The 26806-nt window shown below is 41.8% G+C and overlaps 1 protein-coding gene across 1 annotated transcript in view; it reads left to right on the top strand.

Annotated features, from left to right (window-relative positions):
* TGFBR2 (transforming growth factor beta receptor 2) overlaps positions 1–26806 on the top strand; it is a 178956-nt gene that overhangs the window by 38148 nt on the left and 114002 nt on the right. The window lies entirely within an intron of this gene.

Consider the following 26806-nt stretch of genomic DNA (forward strand, 5'->3'; position numbering starts at 1 on the left):
TAGCAGACTTCTAATGAACAAGAAATTTGTTTTTAATTACAAATCAAAACCGTTTGGGTTGTTTTTTTCCCCTACAGACAGAATTAAAACTGAGTCAGGAAATGGCTCGGATGTTTGCCAGGCAAAATGGCATCATTGTAAACCTCTTCAGGTTTTTGGCACAGATGATATTATTAGGACTCTTTAAGGAGCTGAGCAGTGTGCTGGAAAGCCCAGCAGATCTAAGGGTAAGCATGCAAATGTTCAGTTTGTCTCCTGAGGAAGTAAAGAACCATCTATAGTAATTCCAACAACTTCCATTTTGAAGCATTCATTAGCGCAGTGATTATTAACCCTGTCCTTGGGAAACACCCAGCCTGTCTTATTTTCAGTATATTCATATTGAATATACATGGCATAGATCTACATGGACTGGAGCCAGTGCATGCAAACTTATCTCATGCATTTTCATTGTGGGAATCCTGAAAATGTACTGGTTATGTGTGCCCCAAGGACTGGGTTGATAATTATTGCATTAGCTTATAAAGGTTTCATCCTTACGCCAAGTATTTTCCTGATATTCTCTGTACATGCAGTGGTGTGCTGGAGCTGGCTTGAACTGGCTCTTGAGTGCCATTTGTTAGTTTTTTTTTAATTTGGGGAGCCAGTTGTTAAAGTAGCTACTTTAGCAACCAGCTCCCAAATTTGGGCTCGGGTGACTCGGGTCCCCTCCTGGCGGCGTCAGCTCGTCCTTCTCCTTCTCCTTCCCCCCCCCCCCCCCCTGTGGCTTGTGCATCTTCTCTACCCACTTCCCCTCCATGCAGCACCTCTCATGCTCGCTCGCTCTCTATGTCCACCCCTCTTCTTTTGCTACAATTCATGTTTTTAAGCAGTTCTGGCACACATCAGCAAGAACAGGCTTCTTCAGCCCAGGAGCCTTCCTTCAGCTCTCAGGTGCAGGACAGGCTGAAGGAAGCCCCCCCCCCCCCCCGGGATTGGCTGAAGCAGCCTGCTCTTGTTGATGTGTGCCAGCACTGCTTAAAAAGAATAGTGGCAGAAGAAGCAAGGAGGTGCGAAGGGAGGACAAAGAGGGAGAGAGCAGAGAGGTGCTGCTTTGGTTGAGGGGAGAGTAATGAGGGAAACAGATACTGCATTATGGGGGGGGGGGGGCAACAAGGGAGAGAGCCAGCCAGGTACTGTATGGGGAAGGGGAAGGGAGGGACAGAGGTGCTGCATCAAGAGGGGCAGGGAGGGAAAGATGTGCTGCATAGGGGGCAAGAAGGGGGAGAGGTGCATGGGGGGGGGGGGGGTAAGGAAGGGGAGAGGTGCTGCATTGGAGGGCAATGAGGGAGACAGCCAGTCAGGTACTGCATAGGGGGAGGGGGAGGGAGGGACAGAGGTGCTGCATAAAGAGGGGCATGGAGGGAAAGATGTGCTGCATAGGGGGCAAGAAGGGGGAGAGGTGCATGGGGGGGGTAAGGAAGGGGAGAGGTGCTGCATTGGAGGGCAATGAGGGAGACAGCCAGTCAGGTACTGCATAGGGGGAGGGGGAGGGAGGGACAGAGGTGCTGCATAAAGAGGGGCATGGAGGGAAAGATGTGCTGCATAGGGGGCAAGAAGGGGGAGAGGTGCATGGGGGGGGGGTAAGGAAGGGGAGAGGTGCTGCATTGGAGGGCAATGAGGGAGACAGCCAGTCAGGTACTGCATAGGGGGAGGGAGGGACAGAGGTGCTGCATAAAGAGGGGGAGAGAGGGGCAGAAGTGTTGCATCAAGAGGGGCAGGGAGGGACAGAGGTGCTGCATGGGGGGCAAGGAGAGAGAGAGGTGCTACATGAGAGGAAAAGAGGAAGAGAGCTGCTGCTGCATGGGGGGGGGACAAGGAGGAAGAAAGCTGGACAGGGAGGTTAGGTAGGTAAGAAAGATTCAGTGAGGGGAATGAGGAAGAGAAGGGGGCGTAGAGAGGAAAAGAGGTGCTGGACTTGGTGGGGGGGATTGGAAGGACAAGAAAGGAGAGAGGTCCAGGAGCTGTGGGAAAGAAGGAAGAGGGAGAAGTGCTGACTCTGCAAAGGGGGAACAGAACAGGAGCAAGGGAAGAGAGAGAGGAACACTCGCTGGACCCCTGGGGAGGGCAGAGGGAGGGAAGAGATGCTATTACGTGGTAGGGGGCATAGGGACACAGAAGTGTTATACTGGACAAGGCAAGAATAGGAACTCAGAGTTGGGAAATGCTCAACATGACAGGAAGACAGGGGGTGATGCTGGGTCAGATAGATAGGGATGCAGCTGAAGATAAATGGTGGACATGAAGAGAAAGGGAGTGCCAAATGGCCAAGGAGACTGGCAAAACAGTTAAGAGAAGAAAGAGGAAAGCAGAAACCAGAGACTGGGACCAACACAAAAAGAAAAATAAAATGAACAAAGGTGGAAAAAAGAATTTTATTTTCTATTTATTGATTCAAATATGTCAGTTTTTGGAATGTGCATCTGCCAGAACTGGTTTTAGACATGGCTGGGGCCCACAAGAGAAACCTTACTCGGCCTTCAATCTCCAGAATAGTGGTGGTAAATCTCCAGCTTTGAGATGAGCCTCCCTTGGCGTCTCAGAACTCCTTTACCTTTGCTGGCAGGGACACCGAGCCCCACCAGCCAAATAAATGGACTGCCGCTGCTCCCCGCTTCTTGTTTCTGGCTCTGAGCAGTATGTCAGGACTTCTTGCGCAAGTATGCATGAGAATTCCTGACATGCTAGTCAGAAGCCAGATGCTGAGGCTCGGCATTCTTGCCAGCAAAGGTATGCCTAGCATGCCCGCTTGGGGCGAGGGGGAAGAGAGGAATGAGTTGCCCCCCTAGTCCATCTCAGGGCTCCCTCAAATTGCAGGGCTGGCTATGCCTGGAGAGAGAGCCTGTTGTTAAAAATTTCCCAGCTCACCACATGTAATATATCAGATGAGTAACAGGTTGCACATTTCAACATATAGTTCCATTACCCCTTTCTTGGGTTATAGCCTATGTTTATCTACAAACTCAAATAAGCTATGCATTGCTATAATTTAGTTTGAGTCACTAATTATACAGTTCTTACTGTTTTCCTGACCTGCAAGGTTAATCGAGAATGGCACAAAAAAAAAACAACCCACCGTAGTAAAATAGAAAGAAAGTAACCCCCAAGCAGTATTTACTGTACTGTAGTAATCCAGAAGTTAGTCTAGTGAAAGGACCTAGTCCTCAGGACACACCTAAATAGTTGGGTTTTCAGGATATCCACAATGAATATGCTTGAGATAAATTTGCATGTGCTACCGCCACTGTATACAAATCCATCTCATGCGTACTCACTGTGGGTGTCCTGAAAACCTGACGGTTAGTTGTGTCCTGAGGACTGGATTGAGAACCCCTGGTCTAGTGACTGACACTATATAATGAGGCCTATGTACTAAGCATAAACACAAAATATTAAAACTTTAGGACTAATAAAGCTTCATAGCAAAATTAGAACTAAAAGCTTAGCTGTGGAGCTATGAGTTTTGTTCTCATGAGGGAAGAGACCAGAGAATAATAGAGATTTTGCTGCTTTTGGACAACTCAAAGGGGATAGGTAATTCTGTGAAACATTTGCATACCTATTACATACATAAATGATTAGAATAATGGCATATGTGTGCACATATGCATTTAAAGAGCGGGGTATAAATGCCATAAATAAATAAATACATTTCTTTGTGCTTTTGCAAGGTTTGATCTTGTGCTTGTTATTTTGTTTTTGAAGTATTGTGCTAGCTCGTCTGCAGTTAGTGGTGTTTCAGTTGTCGCTAATATGTTCTGAGTTTTCAGTAGTTTGTTCATGAGTTCAAATATTTTTTTGTATTGGTCTGGTCGAGGTTCGTATACGTACTGCAGTGTTCTGCTTTTACTTTATTTATTCTGTTTGTGTATGTTCTTATGGCCTTTCTACATATGGTTTTGTTTGCGTCTGTTTTGTTTTTGGCCCATGCTCTTTCAAGTTTCCTACAGAGTTTCTTCATGTGTAGTAGTTTGTCATTAAACCAGGGATGCGGTTGCTTTGTGATTTTTGTTTTGTGTGGTGCTGTTTTGTTTAATGTGTTTTCACTTGTTTTGTCCCAGTTTCTCATGAAGTGTTTATCCTCGGGTGATATGTTGTTGAGTTTATTTTTGTTGTTGTCCAGAATATGTGGTTGTCTACTTTTCCTCTGGTTGTGGATGTGTGTTTGGTTCTTGGCTCTCTTTTCTTGCCATTTTCTTTCCATTGTAGTGTGAAAGTGAGCTTGCTGTGGTCTGATCATGGCATCTCTTCCCATGTGTGATTTGTGAATTTGTGGTTGTTACTCGCTGAGAATCTGTGGTCTAGTATTTCTAATTGGTGTCCTTTTCTGTGCGATGAAACTCCTTGTGCTGTTGTGAAGTTCCATTGGTTATGAAGTTCATTAGTGTTCTGGTGTTTATGTCATTTTGTTTTTCTAGGTTCAGGGGGCTTCCAGTTGTTGGAGTGGGCGTCTTCTTCCTGTGATGCATACTGGTATTTTGTTCCATTCGGTAGGAGTTGTTGCTGGTATTCGCATTATCCACATAGTTATTGTATAGTAGAAGATCCATGGCCTTAGGTTGGTCATTTTGGGAGGGTTACTTCTGGCTTGGGGGTGTTTGCGTGTGAATATGTGTATGTTTGGGCTCTGAGATGCTTGTGTTTGTGTGTTGCATGGGGCTGTTTTTTTTCCCTTCTTTTGGCTGGGGATTTACCTGCATCAGTGAGAATGATCAGTTAGAAGAGAGGAAGTGAAAAATGTCCTTCAGTAACAGTCACGTCTAGAAGATAAATGAGCAGCGGAAATTCTTGCTCAGAGAGTGGAGGATGCTGTGGCTAATTGTGGCAGCCAAGAGGAGCAGCTTCCCTTTTAGCACTTAATTACCATTATATGCCGTTATCACACCTTCAGTTAGACACCTAATTCGCACCTAATTCACACTGTGTAGATTTACTCCTGTGGCCCCTGTGGAGGAGTAGCCTAGTGGTTAGTGCAATGGCCTGAGAACCAGAGCAACTGGGTTCCATTCTCACTACAGCTCCTTGTGATTGTAGGTAAGTCACTAAAGGGTTGGTACTCAGGAATGGGCTTTTGCCATGCGCCAATCCGCAACTAACGCTGGATCCCGGCAGTAGTTCCCACCCCATTTCCAGTGCTACAAAAAATATTTTCTATTTTTTGTAGCACCGGGGCTACTCAGCGGTAATCGGCACTGCCCAGTTACCGCTAGATTAGCGCGGGAGCCCTTACCACCACCTCAATGGGTGGCAGTAAGAGCTCCCCCTCGGAAATGACCTTGCGGCAAGTGGTTCACTTACCACACAGCCATTTCTTTTAAAAAGAAACCCAGCCTTTTTCCCTCAAGGGAAAAGGGGGCCTCAGCGAGCGTCATAAAAACACACGCTAGCGCAGGCCCCCCTTTACTACAGCTTAGTAAAAGGGCCCTTTAACCCTCTTTAGCACATAAGCACTGCCACACTGGGAAAAGACCAAAGGTCAATCAAGCCCAGCACTCTGTCTCCGACAGCGGCCAATCCAGGCCCCAAGAACCTGGCAAAAAACCCAAAATTTAATAACGATCAATGGACTTTTCCTTCAGAAATCTGTCCAGACCCCCCTTTAAACTCAGCAAGGCCAGCTTCTCCGGCAATGAGTTCCAGAGTCTAACCACGCGCTGAGTAAAGAAAAACTTTCTCCGATTTGTTTTAAACCTACCACATTCTAATTTCATCTTGTGTCCCCTGGTTCTATTATTGTTAGAAAGCGTAAACAAACGCTTCACATCTGTCTGCTGTATCCCCCTCATTATTTTGTAAACCTCTATCATATCACCTCTCAGCCGCCTTCTCTCCAGGCTAAAGAGTCCTAGCCGTCTTAACCTCTCCTCATAGGGTAGTCGTCCCATCCCTTTTATCATTTTTGTTGACCTTCTCTGCACCTTCTCCAATTCCTTTATATCTTTTTTGAGATGAGGCGACCAGAACTGAACACAATACTCCAGGTGCGGTCGCACCATGGAGCGATATAACGGCATTATAACATCCTCATGCTTGGTTTCCATCCCTTTTCTAAAAATACTCAACATTCTGTTCGCCTTCTTTGCCCCAGGAATAAAATAAGGGCATTGTTTAATAAGTGCACTAATGTTTTTAGTGCATGTTAAAAATTTGCACACACTAACCATGGAGATGGCCATAGAAATATTATGGGCATCTACATGGTTAGCATGTGCTAATGCTTAGGCGCACCTCTAGCGTGGCCTAGTAAACAGGGCCCTAAGTACCTGTATATAATATATAAACCACTTTGATTGTAACTACAGAAAGGCAGTACCGTATATCAAATCTCATCCCCTTTTGCCTGTGAATATTTGACTGGCAGGACATAGGTAACAACTCGACTACCTTTTTGTTTGCTGCATTTCTTTCACACACAACACCCTGAGCTGGTTGTTTTATTTATTTATTTGGAAATATTGTACATAAATGTAAATTATACTAAAATTATTGACTATTGACTGTTCCAAGAATAGTAAATCCATGACAGTAATGTTGAAAAAATGAATTTTTCTGTGTGCAAATGTTTTTCTCAGCTAGCTGTCATGTCTTAAAACCCAAAGCCTGCCATCCTCTGTTTCCATACCAGTGCGGCTTTGGCAGAGGTGAATGGCTCAGAAGGAAAACAGATGTGAAATACCGTAATGTCCCTGTCTTCTGGCATGTCTGAATGAATCTGCTGTATTTGTGTACACTTTTGTCAAATCGGCAGCAGTAAAAGAAAAAGCATGCACATACACATTGTTAATGTCAGGACATATTTTGCAGCCATTTGAGATGTCATTCAGAGAGCGCAAAAATGCGGGAAGAAATTAGGCTTGTTTTCCCTAGTCTGAGATGATCATTCTAGTTGACGCGAGCATCCAAACCCAGGAAGCAGACAGGAAGAACAAACAGAGCTCTGTATGGCTTCCAAGAATTTTAACACAGCAGGTGGACTTTACATACTTGAGATTACAACTAAGCTCTTTATGAGCAAAGTAAGATTTTTCCAAGAACTTTGGCATGGTGCAGTGAAAATAAATTCACAGAAACTGTATTTGCAGACTAAATAGTTTGATATTTGCAGTGCTCCAGTCTGCATTCCTATTCAATAACTAATTTAAGTATGATCTGAAAATTATTATAAACCTTATGCTTGCCACAGTTTGCAAATAATTCCTTCCTTAGACAGTCCCCCATGTATCTCCCTCTCCCTTCTGTATACCAGGTATTTCCAGGCATGATGTTGATAAAGCATGTTAAAAAGAGCCGGCCTGAAGACTAATCCCTGCGGTACTCCACTGTTAGCATTCCTTTCTTCAGAGCAAGCTCCATTTACAACTACCCTCTGTCTCCTTCCATTCAACCAATTTTTAACCCAATCAGTTACTCTAGGTTCCATACCAAGGGCACTCAATTTATTTATCAGTCGCCTGTGCGGAACTATGTCAGAGGCTTTGGTGAAATCTAAGTATACCACATCTTGCGCCCCTTCCATGTTCTACTACTACTACTATTTAGCATTTCTATAGCGCTACAAGGCGTACGCAGCGCTGCACAAAAATAGAACAAAGACAGTCCCTGCTCAAAGAGCTTACAATCTAATAGACAAAAATAAAGTAAGCAAATCAAATCAATTAATGTGTACAGGAAGGAGGAGAGGAGGGTAGGTGGAGGTGAGTGGTTACAAGTGGTTACGAGTCAAAAGCAATGTTAAAGAGGTGGGCTCATGTCCAAGTGTTTGGTCACCCAGTCAAAGAAATCAATCAGATTAGTCTGACACGACCTGCTTCTAGTGAAGCCATGCTGCCTCGGTCCTGCATTCCATCCAGTTTGAGAAACCTCACAATCCTCCGCTTTAGAAGCGTTTCAATTAGTTTATTCACCATGGAGGTCAGACTGACAGGTCTGTAATTCTCAACCTTCTCCTTACTTCCACTCTTGTGCAAAGGGACCACATCCACCTTTCTCCAGTCCTCTGGTTCCACTCCAGTCTCTAAGGAAGCACTGAAGAGGTCAGTCAGCAGAGCCGCCAGAACTTCTCCGAGTTCCTTGAGCACCCTCATGTGTATCCCATCAAGCCCCATCGCTTTCAGGCTTATTTTTGAAAGAAGGGCGCCCATCTTTCGACACAAATCTGGAGATGGGCGTCCTTCTCCCAGGGTTGCCCAAATCGGCATAATCGAAAGCCGATTTTGGGCGTCCTCAACTGCTTTCCGTCTCGGGAATGACCAAAGTTCTCAGGGGCGTGTCGGAAGCGTAGCGAAGGCGGGACTGGGGTGTGCCTAACACATAGGCGTCCTCGATTGATAATGGAAAAAAGAAGGGCGTCCCTGATGAGCACTTGGGTGACTTTACTTGGTCCTTTTTTTTTACGACCAAGCCTCAAAAAGGTGCCCGAACTGAACAGATGACCACCAGAGGGAATCGGGGATAACCTCCCCTTACACCCCCAGTGGTCACCAGCCCCCTCCCACCCAAAAAAACGTTTTAAAATATTTTTTGCCAGCCTCAAATGTCATATCCAGCTCCATCAGAACAGTATGCAGGTCCCTGGAGAAGTTTTATTGGGTGCAGTGCACTTCAGGCAGGTGGACCCAGGCCCATCCCCCCCTACCTGTTACACTTGTGGTGATAAATGTGAGCCTTTCAAAACCCACCAGAAACCCACTGTACCCACATCTAGGCGCCCCCCTTCACCCCTTAGGGCTATGGTAGTTGTGTACAGTTGTGGGAAGTGGGTTTTGGGGGGCTCAGCACACAAGGTAAGGGAGCTATGCACCTAGGAGAAATTTGTGAAGTCCACTGCAGTGCCCCCTAGGGTGCCCGGTTGGTGTCCTGGCATGTCAGGGGGACCAGTGCACTACAAATGCTGGCTCCTCCCATGACCAAATGGCTTGGATTTGGTCGTTTCTGAGATGTCCTCGGTTTCCATTATGGCCGAAAATCGGGGACGACCATCTCTAAGGACGAACATCTATAAGGTCGACCTAAATTTCGCGATTTGGGTGTCCCCGACTGTATTATCGAAATGAAAGATGGACGGCCATCTTGTTTCGATAATACAGGTTTCCCCGCCCCCTTTGCTGGGACATCCTGTGAGGACATCCTCAGGAAAAATTGGGCGCCCCTTTCGATTATGCCCCCCTTTGTCTACTTTTAATTTAATTAGCTCCTCATAAACACAGTCTTCTGAGAACGGGTCTTGGTCTGCCATACATCCATCCCCTTTATCATTTGTTTTCTGCAGTCCTACCCCCAGCCTTTCATCCGTGAACACAGAGCAGAAATAATTGTTAATCAGTTCACCTTTATCCTTATCATCTTCTACATATTCCTCCCCCTCAGCTTTGAGCCTCACAACGCTATTATGACACTTCCTCCTGTCACTTACATATCTAAAAAATGTCTTATCTCCTAATTTTACCGTAATAGCTATCTTTTCTTCTATTTGCCGCTTTGCTTTCCTGACAGCTTTTTCAGCTTCTCTTAGCTTATCCAGGTATTCTCACCTGTCTTCTTCTTTCTGAGTTGTCTTATACTGTGTGAAGGCTAACCTCCTTTCCCTTACCTTTTCAGCTACTACATTCAAGAATCAGAGTTGCCTTGTTTTCCTCTTACTTTTATGTAATTTTCTAACATTAAGGGACCCAAAATGATGAATTGAATTGGAAATTAGTTGACTGACAGAAGACAGAGGGATGGTAAATGGAATTCGCTCGGAGAAATGGAAGGTGAGCAGTGGAGTGCCTCAGGAGTCAGTGCTGGAGCTGTTTCCGTTTAATATATTTGGGAGAGGTATTGCTGGAGGGATAGAAGGAAAAGTTTGCCTTTTTGTGGATGACACGAAGATAGCCAATAGAGTGGATAATCTAGAGGGAGTAGAAGCCATGAGAACAGATCTCCAAAAATTAGAAGAATGGCCAAGGTCTGGCAGATAAAATCTAATTCGAAAATCAATCAAAAAATGCAAAACCTGCAATTCAATTGTCACAAACACTGGTTTATTGGCAGAGAACCACATTCAGGCACTCGAAAAAGTAGAGAAAAAAAGCCTCAGTAAAACCACCCAGCCAACCCAAATTAGGTTATAAGGCGTGGACCCGGCTCACCATCGTGTGGCTCAAATAAAATCTCCACTCATCCACCGTGTTCAAATTTCCAAAAGTTCTGAATTCAAAACAGTTCAGTTCAATTCAACCATGCTGGTGATGTAATCAAAAATTACTTATCTATCTCTTCATTTGTTCTTTACTTCATGTGTTACTCCAATCCTGATAACATAGCCAGCCAGCCCACGCCTTATAACCTGATAATTTGGGTTGGCAGGGTGGCTTTACTGAGGCCTTGTTTTCTTCACTTTTTCGAGTGCTTGAACGTGGTTCTCTGCCAATGTACCAGAAATATAGAATGCCCCAATCTATCCACCCTATCAGATTAACTGTTCACTTGTCCTCTAGATTGTACACTTGTCTTTAGATTGTTCTCTTGTCTTTTAGATTGTAAGCTCTTTGAGCAGGGACTGTCCTTCTATGTTTAAATTGTACAGCGCTGCTTAACCCTAGTAGCGCTTTAGAAATGTTAGTAGTAGCAGTAGTAGTAAGTTTAAAGTTTGGCTGGATTTCTTTTGTCATTGAAAGTTAAAATGTAATGTCAGGAAGTGCAGAGTGATGCACTTGGGGTGCAGAAGTCCAAAAGAAATGTACCAGATAGGAGGGGAGAGATTGGTAAGCTTGCCTCAAGAAAGGGACCTTGGGGTGATGGTGTCTGAGGATCTCAAAGTGAGGAAGCAGTGTGACAATGCAGTGGCTGCAGCCAGAAGGATGCTAGGCTGCATAGAGATGGGTATAACCAGCGGAAGAAAGGAGATGTTGATGCCCCTATACAAGTCATTGGTGAGGCCCCACTTGGAGGCTGTATGTTGCTAAGGATGTATAAGACTTGAAGCAGTGCAAAGAAAAGCTACAGAAATGGTATGAGGTTTGTGTAGCAAGACATTCAAGGAGAGACTTGATGACCTGAACATGTATACCCTGGAGGAAAGAAGAAACAGGAGTGATATGATACAGACGTTCAAATATTTGAAAGGTATTAATCCGCAAACAAACCTTTTCCAGATGCAGGAAGGTGATAGAACTAGAGGACATGAATTGAGGTTGAAGGGGGTGTGACTCAGGAATAATGTCAGGAAGTATTTTTTTCACTGAGAGGGTATTAGATACCTGGAATTCCCTCGGGAGATGAAAACGGTAATGGTATTCAAAAATGCGTGGGATAAACACAAAGGAATCCTGATTAGAAGAAATGGATCCAAAGAAGCTTAGTGGAGATTAGGTGGTAACACCAGTAATTGATCTGATTGTGGCTGGACAGATTCAGCTTCAGAAGATGGAGAACAAGGCCAGTGCTGGGCAGTCTTATATTGTCTGTGCCCTGATCGTGGCTGAATAGGTTTGGATGGGTTGGAGTGGATCTTTTCAGTGGTTTCGATGACAACTTCAGAAATTTTAGAACAAAGACCATGCTGGCAGACTTCTATGGTCTATGCCCTGAAAATGGCCAGGACAAATCTAGATCAGGTATACATATGAAATATCACATCATACCTTATGTAATGAGTTTATCTTCTTGGGCAGACTGGATGGACCATACACGTCTTTATCTACCATCTTCTACTATGCTACTATCCTGCTCATTTTCGAAAGAGAAGGGCGCCCATCTTCCAACACAAATCAGGGTCACCCAAATCGGCATAATCGAAAGCCGATTTGGGGCGCCCTCAACTACTTTCTGTTGCGGGCATGACCAAAGTTCAAGGGGGCGTGTTAGCAGTGTACTGAAGGCGGGGCGGGGGCGTGGTTAAGAGATGGGCGTCCTGGGCCGATAATGGAAAAAAGAAGGGCGTCCCTGACGAGCATTTGGCCGACTTTACTTGGTCCCTTTTTTTTCACGACCAAGCCTCGAAAAGGTGCCCGAACTGACCAGATGACTACCTGAGGGAATCGGGGATGATCTCCCCTTACTCCCCCAGTGGTCACGAACCCCCTCCCACCCACCCCCCAGAAAAATTCAAACACATTTTTTTCCAGCCTCTATACCAGCCTCAAATGTCATACCCAGCTCCATGACAGCAGTATGCAGGTCCCTGGAGCAGTTTTTAGTGGGTGCAGTGCACTTCAGACAGGCGGACCCAGACCCATCCCCCCCTACCTGTTACACTTGTGGTGGTAAATGGGAGCTATGGTAGTGGTGTAGAGTTGTGGGTAGTGGGTAGTGGGTTTTGGGGGGGCTCAGCACATAAGGTAAGGGAGCTATGCAGCTGGGAGCAATTTGTGATGTCCACTGCAGTGCCCCCTAGGGTGCCTGGTTGGTGTCCTGGCATGTGAGGGGGACCAGTGCACTATGAGTGCTGGCTCCTCCCATGACCAAATGCCTTGGATTTGGTTGTTTTTGAGATGGGCATCCTCGGTTTCCATTAACGGTGAAAACCGAGGTCGCCCATCTCTAAGGTTGACCTAAATGTTGAGATTTGGGCGTCCCCGACCGTATTATCGAAACGAAAGATGGACGCCTATCTTGATTTGATAATACGGGATGCCCTGCCCCTTCGCTGGGACGTCCTTAGAGATGAGCGCCCATAGAGATGGGCGCCCCGTTCGATTATGCTCCTCCATGTCTTCAGCAAGATCAGTGCTGACCTATATAGAATCTAGCAGTAACTGCTGCTTTGGGGAACCGTTCCATTCACTCTGGGTAAATGTATGTGCATACGGGCTATGCATGCACAAGTTTATTCACTATGTGAAAGGCATTTGTATAGAAGGCTATTTCTGCACAGAAAGCACTGCTTTACTCACAGAAAACAATCAGGCAGATGATCCACAAGATTAAGAATAGACAACAAATAAAACAATGTATGTAAATAATTAAAAACCTGACACTGCCATATTTCACCCTATCAAGGGCTTTGTTGAAGGCTATAAAAAGACTGTCAATAAATACATAAAAATATGTTGATATAAATCATAAATATAGAAGATGCAAAAAAATACAGCTACAGATGGTGGTGCAAAGCATAAATAATTACACTAAGTGGTCAGTTTCTCAAGCCACGCTAGAAAGTGGCCAGCACTTCAGTTAGCATGCGGGTTTGCCATGTACTCCAGCCACTTTCTAACATGGCTGAAAAATGTCCACAGTTGGGTTTATTTAAATGGCCATGTGCTAATTTCCCCATTAGTGCGTGGCCATTACCACCTGGGGCTCTTATCACTATCTATTTAGGAGGTGGCAAGGGCTCCCGCGCTACTCCTGTGATATTCACCACCTCCAGACACGCCTTCCGCATCAATAATATATATTTTTTCCCACGGAAGTAGCACATACTGCTGGCCAAACTACCGTGGGATACCTCAACTTGTCTCACAGTATGCCCTTTTACCACACTGTAGGCCTGCGTTTAGCCTACCATGCCTTAGTAAAAGAGCCCCTAAGAGAACTGGCAATTATAGATCACAGATCTCAGCCAAAAAACATGCATATAAAAGGATACACCAAGTCCATGTAAAAGACATGCATAAAAGTGTTTAAGGCAATTAAAAAACTCACATACCCCAGAGGTATATTCAGAGTGTATCACCTTCTGGTAAAGGCTGTAAAAAAATGAATCAATGCATCATAAGTAAAGAACTTATGTTTATAAATGCCCCCCCCCCCTTTTTTTTCAAATAACCACCTGGGCAGCAGTAGGTTAAAAAGGCATAATCAGCCTTTTTAACCTACTATTAAAATAAAGCACACATACCTTCTCTTCATGTAGCAGCATCTGGCTTCTGATGGGTCATAGGTCACAGCACAATATTCTTTTTATTTTATTTTATTTTAAGTTATTGAAATACTGCGCTCATAGATTTATACATCAAAAAATGTAATGCCTTATTTTATAGAGTGTACATTGTTTTAAACTAACAATTAACTCTGGGATTCTATATGTATATTTCACTGAGATTTCCGCACAGAAATTGAAGCATATTCTGTAACAATATGCATAACTTAATGAGTTAACAAGCCAGTCAGCGCTGATAATTGGATATTAGCAACCAATTATCAGTACTAATTGGCATTAATTAGAATTTACATGCACTACTTGCTAAGCGTATTCTATACTGTGGTGCACGTAAAGATAAGTCTCATAGTTGAAAAGCGGGAATGGGCAGGTCACGGGTGTTACTAAAATCTGTGCACATTGTTATAGAATACACCCGCTCCGCACCTCATTTAGGCGTCGAGATTTACACCAGGTTTTACTTGGTGTAATTGACCACAACTAAATTTAGTTGAGTGGACCAGCGCTTGGTGTATTCTATAAACCATGTGGAAATTTAGGCTTGTTCTATAAAGTACACATAAATTAAAGCGTACCTTATGGAATACACCTAAGCAAATTTCATTTTGGTGCTGAATTTTTATGCTTGATATATACAAACTAGTCCTAAGTGTATGGTCACTCCCTATGTAAAAACTCCCTATGTAAAAACTTCAAAAATCAAACTGCAGCTAATTTAAAAAAACAATCATAAATATAAGGAATACTCATTAAGGAGAACAAAATCACACTGTTTTTGACATTTTTAGACCCCCCCAAAAGCTAAAAAAATAGCAAAACGCTGCGGGAACTATACATTCCAACAGTCGTTCCAATGGTGTCATTATGTGGAATTGATGCCATTGGATGCTAAAACATCAGGGGACATGCTAAAAAGCCATAAAAACTGAATATAATTCCATAAAAATATCATTTCTTGACGAAAATATTAAAAGTGAAGGCAATAAGGAAATAGACGTATGTACAAATAAATAATCTGGTACATAAACACAAGATAAATAATTATCTGATTGCCTTACAAAGAATAAATAAATAAATAGTGAATACATAAACACATAGGGGCCGATATTCAAAGCGATTTAAGCGGGCAGGAGTCTCTCGTGCCCTCTTAAATTGCTTCCTACTGCCTAACTGGGGATATTCAGTGGCACTTAATCGGAAAGTGCCGCTGAATATCCCCTCAGACTGCCCAACCAAAAAGTGGGCAGGGTAGGGGCAGTACTGAGGAGGACCCCGGGGTTATGCGAGTGCTGGCAATATTCAGTGCCGGCACCCGCATAGCTAAGTGGCCTGATGTAGAATAGTTCAAAAGCTGTCATAAATTATGCCTCTTAGCTATGTGAGCGCCAACACTGAATATGGGGCCGGCACCCACATAACTGCTTTTTTTAAATAAAACCCTTCCAATCCCCCTCCTGGCTTCTATAATACCCCCCCCCCCCCTTACACCCCTACCATGTCGCTAATCCTCTCCCCTCCCCCTGAATGAACACTCCCTCCCCTACCCCTGAGTGGCCTACCTAGACACCGGGAAGGGGAGGGGCAGAGATGGGGGAGGGTTTGTTCAGGGGAGGGGAGGGACTTAGTAACATGGCGGGGGGGAGGTAGAAGGGAGGCTGGAAGAGGGATCAGGACGGTTTTAGTTTAAAAAATAAAAACGTTATGTGGGTCCCAGCCGATATTCAGCACTGGATTCTAGGGGTTAATTCAGCCAGCGACGGTTAGCGTTTAAAAAAATGCTGACTGCTTCTGGCTGAATATCAGGGGGGGGGGGGGGGGGGGATAATGCATAATTAGCTAAAAGGCCACTGTAAACATACATGTGCTCACAATTTTTTTTATCAGTTATGTTAATGGCTTCATTTTTACGCCTATGTTTACTAAGTGGTGCTATGGGCGCATTAGCGTTTTAATGTGCGTACATGGTTTACGTGCATTAAATGCTAATGCGCCCATAGAAATGTATAGGTGTGTTAAACCTTAGTAAACACACACCTTAATTTATATATTAAAACTTTTATTTATGTAACCATATGTATTTGTATGCATTTTATTTATACATATATGCTTTAAATATTCTTTTATGTAGACTCCTGATGCAGGCCAATTGGCTAAAATGTGGCCTGTGTTGAGTCATTTAGAAGACACTCATTTACCTTTGTGCACCATCGATTGGTTTGGTTTTTTGTCGCCTCCACTGTTTTTTGTGCTGTCTTGCAAAGAGTTGAGTTTTGTTTTTCTGTTTTCTTTTGGTAGTGAGTAATCTTGCCCTTGGTACTTGGACCGTGGCTGGGGGAACTGTGTTCCTGGGCCGTACAGTAAGACTCTGCAAAATAAACCACTATGGACTACTCTTTCCAATTTGGAAGTTTCTTTGAGCTCTATGATTGATAATGTTCTGGGACCCTTACTTGGGCTCCTGGAGCAAGATGCCAAAGTGGAGCGGCAATGCAGAGAATTTTAGACTAAGCAAGGAGCTTCAGAAACTAAATATTCTGAAATGCGAAGCAGCAGTAGTTAAAGATATGGTGAGGATTCAGTGTAAATTAAAGGCCTTTGAAAATGTTTCCATGAGACTTAATTAACATTTTTGAACTTTCTGAGGTCTGGCGATGTGCCCCCTTTAGAAATACTGAAAAGTTATTATAAGGAAGCCCTTAAAGTTCCTCCAGAGGGTAAACTTCCAGTTACCAAAGCGTTCTACTTGCCAGCTTTCACCTGATGGTGCTGGAGGGAGGTCACTAATAGAAGCCTGCATGTATCTTCCTCACTACACGACTCTTTGTTTGATATCATATCAGGGACAGACAGACCATTTTGATTACTTGATCTCTGGAACGCAACAAGATTTGGGCACTGAAGTTTTTAGTCTGTGGTGTTTCTTGGATCTAATATATTTCCTTGATTCTAGGCAGAATATAATTTTCTGGATTGCTACTTTTACATTGAGATTTCCTTGTCTTTGTGTGGTCAAGTTTCAGGGCTTGAAATATATATTTTATGATCCAGATCAGCTACACACGTTTTTCAACAATAGATAGGTCTTGTGGTGATGCTTCTTTGATTGTAGCAGAGTTGGGGGTCAGCGAGGGGTTTCATTCATGAGAGGGGCTTGATTGTCCTGTCTTATTTTTCTTTATTTGTGCCCTTTTGTGATTATATCTTCTTTGTCCCCTTCTTTTCTGATCTTTATACAATATATAACAGAAATGTTATTGCATATTTTGTTATTGAGATCTGTATTTCTTTCTGTGTGAAATATTAGAATTTCTTTTTTTATTATTATTTTATTTATCAATTTTACATTTTAATTCAAGTGTACATCTTGAAAATAGAAAAAGATGATTTTAAGTCAAAACATTATCAAGGAAATAAATATATTACATTATTAATCAAAGTATTGATCTATTACTCATCTTTAGTCCGATATGAGGAGGCGTTTCACAATACTTAAGGAAATTAAAAAGATTAGAAACTTAGAATGGAATAATTTGTTTATTTATTTATTTTATTGCATTTGTATCCCACATTTTCCCGCCTATTTGCAGGCTCAATGTGGCTTACAGAGTTTGGTTATGACATAATCATTCCATGATATCAGTTACAATTAGTAATGTTCAAAGATTAGGTAACGGAAGAGAGAAGGAAGGTGTTAGGCAGGGTAGAAGGTGGACTGTAATAACTGTGTGGATTGGTGAGGTAGTTTTGTAAGGCTATGGGTTCTCTTTGTAGGCCTTGTGGAAGAGATGTGTCTTAAGGGATTTGCGGAAGTTAGTAGTTTAAAAAAAGAAAAAAGCGGCTGAGAAGGGCTCCCAGGGATAATTACATTTATTACGGTGTTCAAGTTGTTAATGTCCTTGGATGAAGCATAGGTGATTCAGCCAGCTTCCAGAAAAGAGATTAGTTGTTTTGATTAAACAAAAACATATTTAACAGAGTTGAGTTTTAAGATACACTTGCAAGGAAAGTTCAACCAAAATAAAGCGCCCAATTGCAAAGCTTTTGGGCGAAGTTTAAGAAACTCTTGTCTTTTCTTTTGTGTTGTTTTAGAGACATCTGGGTAAATTCTTATTTTACAATCCAGGAAAAGTTGTTCACTATGAAGGAAATATTGTTTAAGTACCCAGTCTCTATCAGGTTGTAAAATGAAAGTTACTTTAAGTGTAGCAGTTGTCAATCCCACTTTATCATCTTGAAGTATTTGAGTTAAATTCATATCTAAGGTTTCTATAGGTCTCACTCCTGATTATTGCTCCTTCTTGTAAAAAGGTTATATATAATATATTTTTGATATAGGAGGATGTGATTCTTCAGGAATTTTCAATACCTCACTTAGATATTTTTTAAATGTTATCAAAGTAGAGATTGAAATTTGCTAACATTAAAAAAAAAAGCCAAGCCTTTAGTTTTTTCAAAAACACATTAGTTTCTCCAACATTTTCAAATGAAATGAAATACCATTCCACAATGTTGCTCCAGCACATGGAAAGGTCGTCTAACATTGTTAGGGGGGCTGAAGTAAAGCCTGCTGAGGTGACCGCAAACCACTGCCTGGTCTTTAAGACAAAAACAGGAATTAAGGAATTATGTTTAGTAAAAACTTGTCGCAAAATACCAACATAGAAGGATCTAAGCAGTTTACAATAAAATCAAGCACATAAAAAATAGAAATGAATGTTAGGGTCAAATAGGATAGAGAACAAACATTGATCCAAGGTCATTTTTCCAAAGGAAAGAAAATACTTATATAAACCAGGAGTCATACCAGCAATTTAAGAGACAGAAACATTAACAGAAGGCCTGCTGAAGGAAATGGACTTCCAAAGGGCCTTTAAACCTTTTAAAGGATTGTTCAGAATATTGTTCCTGGAAGACTATTCCAAAGGGAAGGTGCCAGATAGGATAATGCTGAATGACTGGTGAGTTCATGTGTGATATGTTTAGGGTTGGGTATAACCAATCTGTTGGAATCCAGGGACCTGAATTGGTGAGCAGAGGTGTAAGGAGTGACTAAATTTGAGAGATACAACAGATTCTCAGAATAATATTCTTCAGGTTCATTTTCAAAAGAGAAAAACATCCAAAAATTGACATGTCTGCATTTCGATGTTTATCTCACAAAGATGTCCAAATCAGTATTTTTGAAACCCATTTTTAGACGTCTTTTTCTGAAGTCCATCAGAAGGATGTCTAAATCTCAAGGGTGTGTGCCAGGGGTGTGTTCAAGGCGTGATTTGGGTGTTCCTAAGACTTAGACATCTTTCAGCCATAATGAAACAAAACAAAAATGTCCAAGACTAAAACTTAGATGTTTTGAGCTAGACCTGTTTTTATAAAGAATAGCTGCAGTGGGAATTGAACCCACTTCCACAAGGTCAAAGTCTGCTGCACTGACCACTAGGCTTCTCCTTTACTCCACACAAGAGGTGCCCCAAATGACCAGATAACCACTGGAGGGAATCGGGGATCACCTCCCCTTACTCCCCCAAATCACAAAACATTTTTCCAAACAGCATTTTCAAAAGGAAAATATAGATTTTTTTTTTTTTTTTAGAACATGACCTTTCCTGTTCTGATTTTGGACGTTTTACAAAAAAACGTCCAAATTCAGACTTAGATGTCATATCCAAAAATGCCCCTTGTGCATTTGACTTGCCCAAAGTCACAAGGAACAGCAATGTGAATTGAACCTATGCTGCCAGGATCAAAGCTCACTGCACTAACCATTAAGCCACTCCTCCTCTGTTTTAGATGTCTTGCATTTGGAAATCTTTTGTTCAAAAATGGACCAAAACAAGGACATCCAAATCACAAAACGTTCAAATCACAAGACGTCCATAGTAATTTTGAACACAAAAGATAGATGTCTATCTATCTTTTTTCGAAAATAACCTTCTTTCCTGTTCAGAATTTGGACGTTTTTGTAAAACGTCCAAATTCTGATTTAGACGTTCTATCAAAAATGCCCCTCTTTGTGTACTAACATAAGAATTTTAAAAGCAAAATGGAACTTAATGGGGAGCTAGTGTATTCTAAGTAGCAAAGGAGAAGCATTGCCGAGTAAGCGAGCAGCACAGTTTTGAAGTCTTTTGAGTTGAGATTGAGTAATCCCGCATAGACCACACTGCAGTCGTCCACATGGGAAATAAGTATAGCATGAAGCGCAGTGTGAAATGATTGAAAATCAAGCATGCAACAGATAGTCTATAATAGGAACTCAAGAATGAACACACATCATCAGTAGGACCTTAACATCTATATTCTAGCAAATTGGTAGCTAGTCTCAAGACTCTAACACTGGATGAATACGGTCCCGCAACCCAGCTCTCGACACAGTCCATAACTGCAACCTCTGCAGCTGACATTTAGATAGTCCAACATTGAATGTATTGCAGTAGTCCACTCGAGAAGTGCTTAAAGCATCAGTTATTGTAACTAAGTGTTAATATTGTGTATGTCCTATAAGTGGAAAGAAAGCATGATTTCAAAAACAGCCTCAATTTGCTTCTGGATAGAGAGGCTGGACTCTAGCCACACACCCAGAATTGTAACTTCATCTTTTGGTGATAGTAGCTGAGAACTCAAGTAAATCTGAGGGCAAGAAAAAGTAATTGAGGGTCCAATCCTAAAGCATCTCCATCTTTGTGTGATTTAGATTTAGTTTATTAAGCATTAGCCAGTACTCCACTTTGGCAAGACAGGTATTTAGCTTGTCCTTCCTATTCTCATAAGGGCATAACACTCAATAGAACTGGAAAGTGCCTGTATAGAGGGAATGTCTTATACCAGCTTGATGCATGTGAATATTAAATAATGTAAGAGAAAGGAATGATCCCTGGGGCATCCCTGACATCAAGCGCCAAGGCTCTGATTAAGATGCTTCCCAATGCACGTTCTGTATGCGACCCTCCAAATAAGATGTGAATCAGATATGCACAGTCCCATAGGCAAGATTGCAGACTCCTAAATCCAAGGTATCAAAAGCTTCAGACAAGTCCAACAAAATAATTACAAAATCTTTGCTTGCATCCAGCCTCTGTCCAAGTCATCCATCAAGGATAACAGTGTTGACTCTGTGCTGTGGCATGCATGGAATTCTGATTGGTCAATGGCAAAGATGTTCAAGGACTCAAGGAAATCTAAAAAACAGAGAACTAACCACCTTATCAATCAATTTATTCCAGTAAGAAGTCCATTCTTTACACAAATCCTGGTTTGAACAAATGAGAGATATTGGATTAATTCCCCATTTCACATGAGATCACCTTCTGGCCATTCTCACTTTCAGTAGGCCTCACATGGACCCAAGGATTCTCCTTTGGCATCTCAAACTTGGGCACCAGATACCTTCCTGGCCCAGGAAAGAGAAATGAAAAGAAAAACCTCAGTACATGGCTTGTGAATTGTGTTCATACTTCATATTTTGGAGACCCCTTCCAATTGAGAAGCATGTGTGACTGCCCCTAATTTCTCGCATTTCACTACCTCATCATTTGTTCAGAAAAGGCTGTAGTGCCTCTATCTGAGCTGTCATGATTGTTTAAAATTACCATCTCCACACCTCATTACAGTTGCCAAATTACCCATTTCCAGGAAAGAAACATGTTTGATCACTCCTAGTTTTGAAGTTGCATCTGACAGCTTTGTGGTATTTTTAACCTCAGATTCCATCCATTGAAGTCACAAGAATGATGTTTTGTCAGAAATCCAGAACTGGCCTCAAATCTCCCTCCTAGAACTGGATGACTTTTCAGTTGTCCGTCCAAGTTTGTAATCCTAGCAACTGCTCCTTTTATTTTCCTTCTAACTAACTTCCTCATTTTATCATAGTCTTCTTTCTGAAGCTAAGGTGTCATAGGTTACTGTTAAAAAGTGTTATTTTATTTCTTTATTATTATTATTATGTTTTCAGTTGTCAATACAGAGTACATGAAATGCAATCATCGAAATACACAAAAAAAGAAGGGACGTTTTTCCTCTCTGTTAATATAATTTATCATCCATTTATTGTATTACAACTAGAGCTTTACCGAATTACATAGTTTATTATTCGCCCAAAAAAGAATAGTGAAAAATATTATGCTGCTGATTATGAATACCAAATATGAATAACGGGCATTGAGCTTTAGCATAACAAATAATAAAAGAAGCGATGTGAAATCAGAGTTCAACTGTTTATTTCAGTAGAATTTAGCACAGTAGAAGCTGGGATTATTTGTATTCAAATTTAAATCACTATTCAGCTGAATACGAATAATGTAGTTGGAGCACTATTCAGGGTCGCATCGAATATGAATATTTGGTATAGCCCTTATTGGAGCCCTCATGTGGTAGACGTAAGCCAATATAATTATCTTTTTTTGTATTATTCTTTATCATAGGAAGAACTTGACATTTTTTTTGCCTCTTTAATTGGTTTTGCTGTTCAAGTATATTTCTTGGTTTGCAATTAATAATTTGATAAACAAGAAAATATTGTTTTAAAAATATTTTATTTTACTGTTAACCCCAGTTAGTAACTAGGAGCCTCTTTTACCAAACCACACTAGCAATTCTCACACAGCAATGCTGACGAAACTCATTCAAAGTGAATGTGCTTTGTCAGCATTGCAATGCTGGAAATCAGTAGTGCTGTTTAGAAAAGGGGTCCTTAGTTACTAATAACTGGGGGGGGGGGGGGTTACATGGGGCTTGTGTTAAAATAAGACGAGTCAGTGGTAAAATAACTGATCTTAACAGTTGCCCATGTTCATAACTACAGCCCTCAATGTATTTTTTTTATTCTTTCTACAGTGTTTGTGTTGAATTTGACTACATTATGATCACCATCACCAAGTGGCTACATCACTGTTATCCCTTATTCCAGGTCCTGTATTCCACTAAGAAGTAGATCCAAAATAGCTCCTTCTTGCATTGACTTCAGAATCAACTGCTCCAGTATCGGCCCATATTTTTGAGTCAGTATAGCTATAGAGCTTAGTAGTTGGTAAGGACGGGCAGGCTAAATAGGCCGTGTCATTTTCTCTGTTTCTATTTTTGGTATTAAAGGACCAAATAGGATGATTATAACACAGCCACGTGGGTTTCCATGAAAATGTAGCATCTATATAGCCAAACAGAACTGTATAGAGAGCACTTTGTGTCCAGGTGCGGAGGCATCTTGGGTACTAAAAATTTTCTTTGGAAAACAAAACACTAGTTTTAGCACATAACTGGGAACATTTTCAGCAAATGTCTAAATTCAGAAGGGCACACCTACTTTTCAGCCTACCGTGATGAGGGTATAAAGTATGCAAGTCAACAGCATACCTGCTGTGTGTGTTGAAAATGTAATACATATGCATAGTTTCCAACCGTACCCTTAATCTTCTATATAACCAAAGCTATATATGTTATGAAAGTACTAGTTTTTACTTTCAGGCAACTGAAAATTTGCTTACGTAGATTCAACTGATTTACCCATGTAATGCTTGGTAGTATCTAGGCAGTTTCTGACTAAACTTTTGATAAAGGGCCCAAAAATACATACTTGATTGCCACTGTATGCAAGGGAGAAAGTGGAAACAGTTTTGGATAGACCAACCACAAAAGAAAACATTTGGGTTCAGTTTATAATTTTTTGATGCATAAATGCAATTCTGCATGCATAAAATTACCCCATGCATACGAGTGTGCACTATCACAAGTAGGTGTGTACTTGTGCGTGACCTAGATGTAGGTAAAGGGTCTGGGTGGGGTGACAAGGTGTGGCATAGGTTATAGAATGGTACCTACACATATTCTTCACCTACATAAATTTACGTTTGCTCTTGAGCTGGTATAAATGTACACTGCTGCATTGTAGCTATGATATCAGGTTTTATGATGATATTTTTATAGGTAAAGGGTAAAGCATCATGGATTTGATATACTGCACATATTGGCCTCCCCATCTAAGGGCTTCTTTTACAAGCTGTGCCAGCGATTCTGAGTGGGCTCATCTCATTTGCCATGCCGGAATCTCTAGCGTGGCTGTGTAAAAGAAGCCCTAACTGACTTGTTATAAAATTACCCTCTTAAAGTAATGTGTTTCCTTTTTAAGGCATTTTAGCCATGTTCCTCTCAGTGCCTTGATTCAAATAGAAATAAAATTGAAAACATGCATTTCCAAGCCAGAATGCAGAACTTTAAGTCATAGAAATATGAAGCAACAGCTTACAAAGTCTGTGTAAACAGATGCTGGGTGTGTTGATGGCAGCCGCTCGGACAGTCTAATTATAGATTACATTCGCACAGGCAGCTACAGTATATTTATCTGGTTTCATTGCCTAGAAGTCATTTTGCTTCAGCAGTCTCGCCTGCAAATCAAAACAAGGAAGAAGATTTAAGTATGTGTTTTGTTGATTTTTTTTTCCACTGGGAAGAGGAGGAGTGAAATTGGCTGCAATGAGAATCAGAGTTGCAGAGATGAACCCGGAACTTCCCCAGGCTTTGATTTCAGTCCCAAAACAGATTTGCAGGTCTAGATCCTTGCACCTTATTTTGGTGCAGTACAGAACCGTGGTCTCATTATTGCCATGCACTGTTATCACTCAATGCAGGACAACAAGATGAGAGCATTACTAATTTCTATAGCTCTACTATACGTACGTAGTACTGTACATATTATATACAGGTACCTTCTCTGACCCTAGAGGGCTCACAATCTAAATTTTTTATTTTTTTTTTACCTGGGGCAATGGAGGGTTAAGTGACTTGTCCAAGGTCATAAGGAGCTGTAGTGGGAATTAAGCCCATGTTGCCAGGATCAAAGCCCATTGCACTAACCATTAGGCCACTCCTCCACTCCAACACCTTATAAGGGGTGTTTTCTGGGTCACCATTGTAACACACCTCTACTACCTTGATCACGGCAGGTAAGTCCTCTTCATTTCTCTCTAATGTTAAGTTACGGTCCATTGTAACGCCAAGGATTTTCAGGCTGTCTGAGATAGGGAGGGTGTAGTCTGGGGTGTTGATACTTGTGGGGTTGTCCGTTCTGTATTGGGATGAGAGGATGAGACTGTGTGTTTTTTCTTTATTGAGTTTTACTTGAAATGCATTTGCCCATGAGTTCATGATGTCTAAGCTGAGCTTGATTTTGTTGGTGATTTCTGTCAGTTCGTGTTTGTATGGAATATATATTGTGACATTGTCTGCATAGATGAAAGGGTTAAGGCCTTGGTTGGATAAGGACTTGGCTAGTGGGGTCACCATTAGGTTGAAGAGGATCGGTGATAGTGGTGATCCTTGAGGTACTCCACTGTCTGCTTTCGATGCTGATGATATGTTTGAGTTTGATTTCACTTGATATGTTCTTGTGGTTAGGAAACCCTTGATCCAGCTAAGTATATTTCCACCAATCCCAAAGTAATCTAGTAGTCTTAGTAGTATATTATGGTTTACCATGTCGAATGCACTAGACATGTCGAATTGGAGGAGGAGGATGCTTTTGCCTGTTGCTATTTCCTGCTTGAATTTGGCTAGGAGGGTAATTAGTACTGTTTCAGTGCTGTGGAGGGGACCGAATCCTGATTGTGATTCATGTAGTATTGAGAATTTGTTTATATAATCAGTAAGTTGTTTGGGTACCATGCTTTCCATCAGTTTACACAAGACACATAAAAAGCCTGATAATACCTCTGCTCCTGGACAAGTGATGTCTTGTGGTTCTGCACCACCCCATCATGTGCCATTCTCACAAGTCAAGCTTGGGAGTACACACATCATGTAGTTGAAAGTTGCTGAGAGCTGTATGGGGGCAAGAAGGCATCGTTTGTTCAGGAGACTGTGTAGTGGAGCAACACTGGACAGGATTGACTAGGTGGTGGGAATGGGCTTGGGGAGGGCAGATGCGGGCCCGAGTAACTCCTGCTGTGTTACTTATGATTCTGTTAGCTCAAGCAGCTTGCTCTAATTAAGTGGAAGAATATGTAATTCAAGAGAGGGGTGCTTAGGGTTACCATATTTGCAGAGACAAAAAAGAGGATAGAAAAAATAAAAATGGTTGCTACCTTTGCTAAAGAAATATTTAATCATAGCCTTTAGTTAATGAACACATATCAAACAGTGGCTTACTTACAATAGAGCAGTAAACAATCTACTTTTCAAGAACTTTGGAATTTGATTTTGACCGAGTTTGAGCGCAAGCTTATTTATCAGAAGAGTGCATAGCCCTCAACAACTTTGGATGGCTTCTGAGATACATGTGAAAGTCTTTACATGACATATGTTTAAAGTTGTGCTGCACAAACAAAATTCCTTTGACAGTTTCAACCAGCAGGGGAACAAAGAGGGGATCAGCAATGTCTTTCTGTCTCTTTAGCACCCCCACTGACTAATAGGTCATACATGGTTTCTCTCATTTTGTCGGTAGGTGTGCTGGTCATAGGCATATAAAAGAAAAAGAGGACATTTCCCTAAAAATTAAAAATCCTGGAGGACATATCTGAAGAAGTCCAAAAAGAGGACATGTCCTCTTAAAAGAGGACATATGTTAACCCTAGGGGTGCTCAAATTCTCCATCGAGAACTGGCAGTAAGAATACCTCATGATCTTCTCACAGAACGTAAATACAGATCAGATTTGGCTGTGGAACAGGCTGCTTCCTGCTGTGAGATCTATCAGCCAAGAAAGTTTTCTTAAGGCTGTAAAAACTCATTTGTTTTAATGGAAATTGATGGACTGATTTACTCTGTTAAGCTGGCAGATTGATTGTTATTGTATTGTAATGTTAGTATTGTGTTATTTTATTATGAATGTAAGTATGTAACCCGTTGTGGGTGTGGTTGGGAGGACGGGCTATAAAACTGAATAAATAAATACAAATTAAAAGCAGACAAACTG

This window comes from Microcaecilia unicolor, chromosome 1 (genome assembly GCF_901765095.1).
Source record: "Microcaecilia unicolor chromosome 1, aMicUni1.1, whole genome shotgun sequence".
Classification (NCBI taxonomy): Eukaryota; Metazoa; Chordata; class Amphibia; order Gymnophiona; family Siphonopidae; genus Microcaecilia; species Microcaecilia unicolor.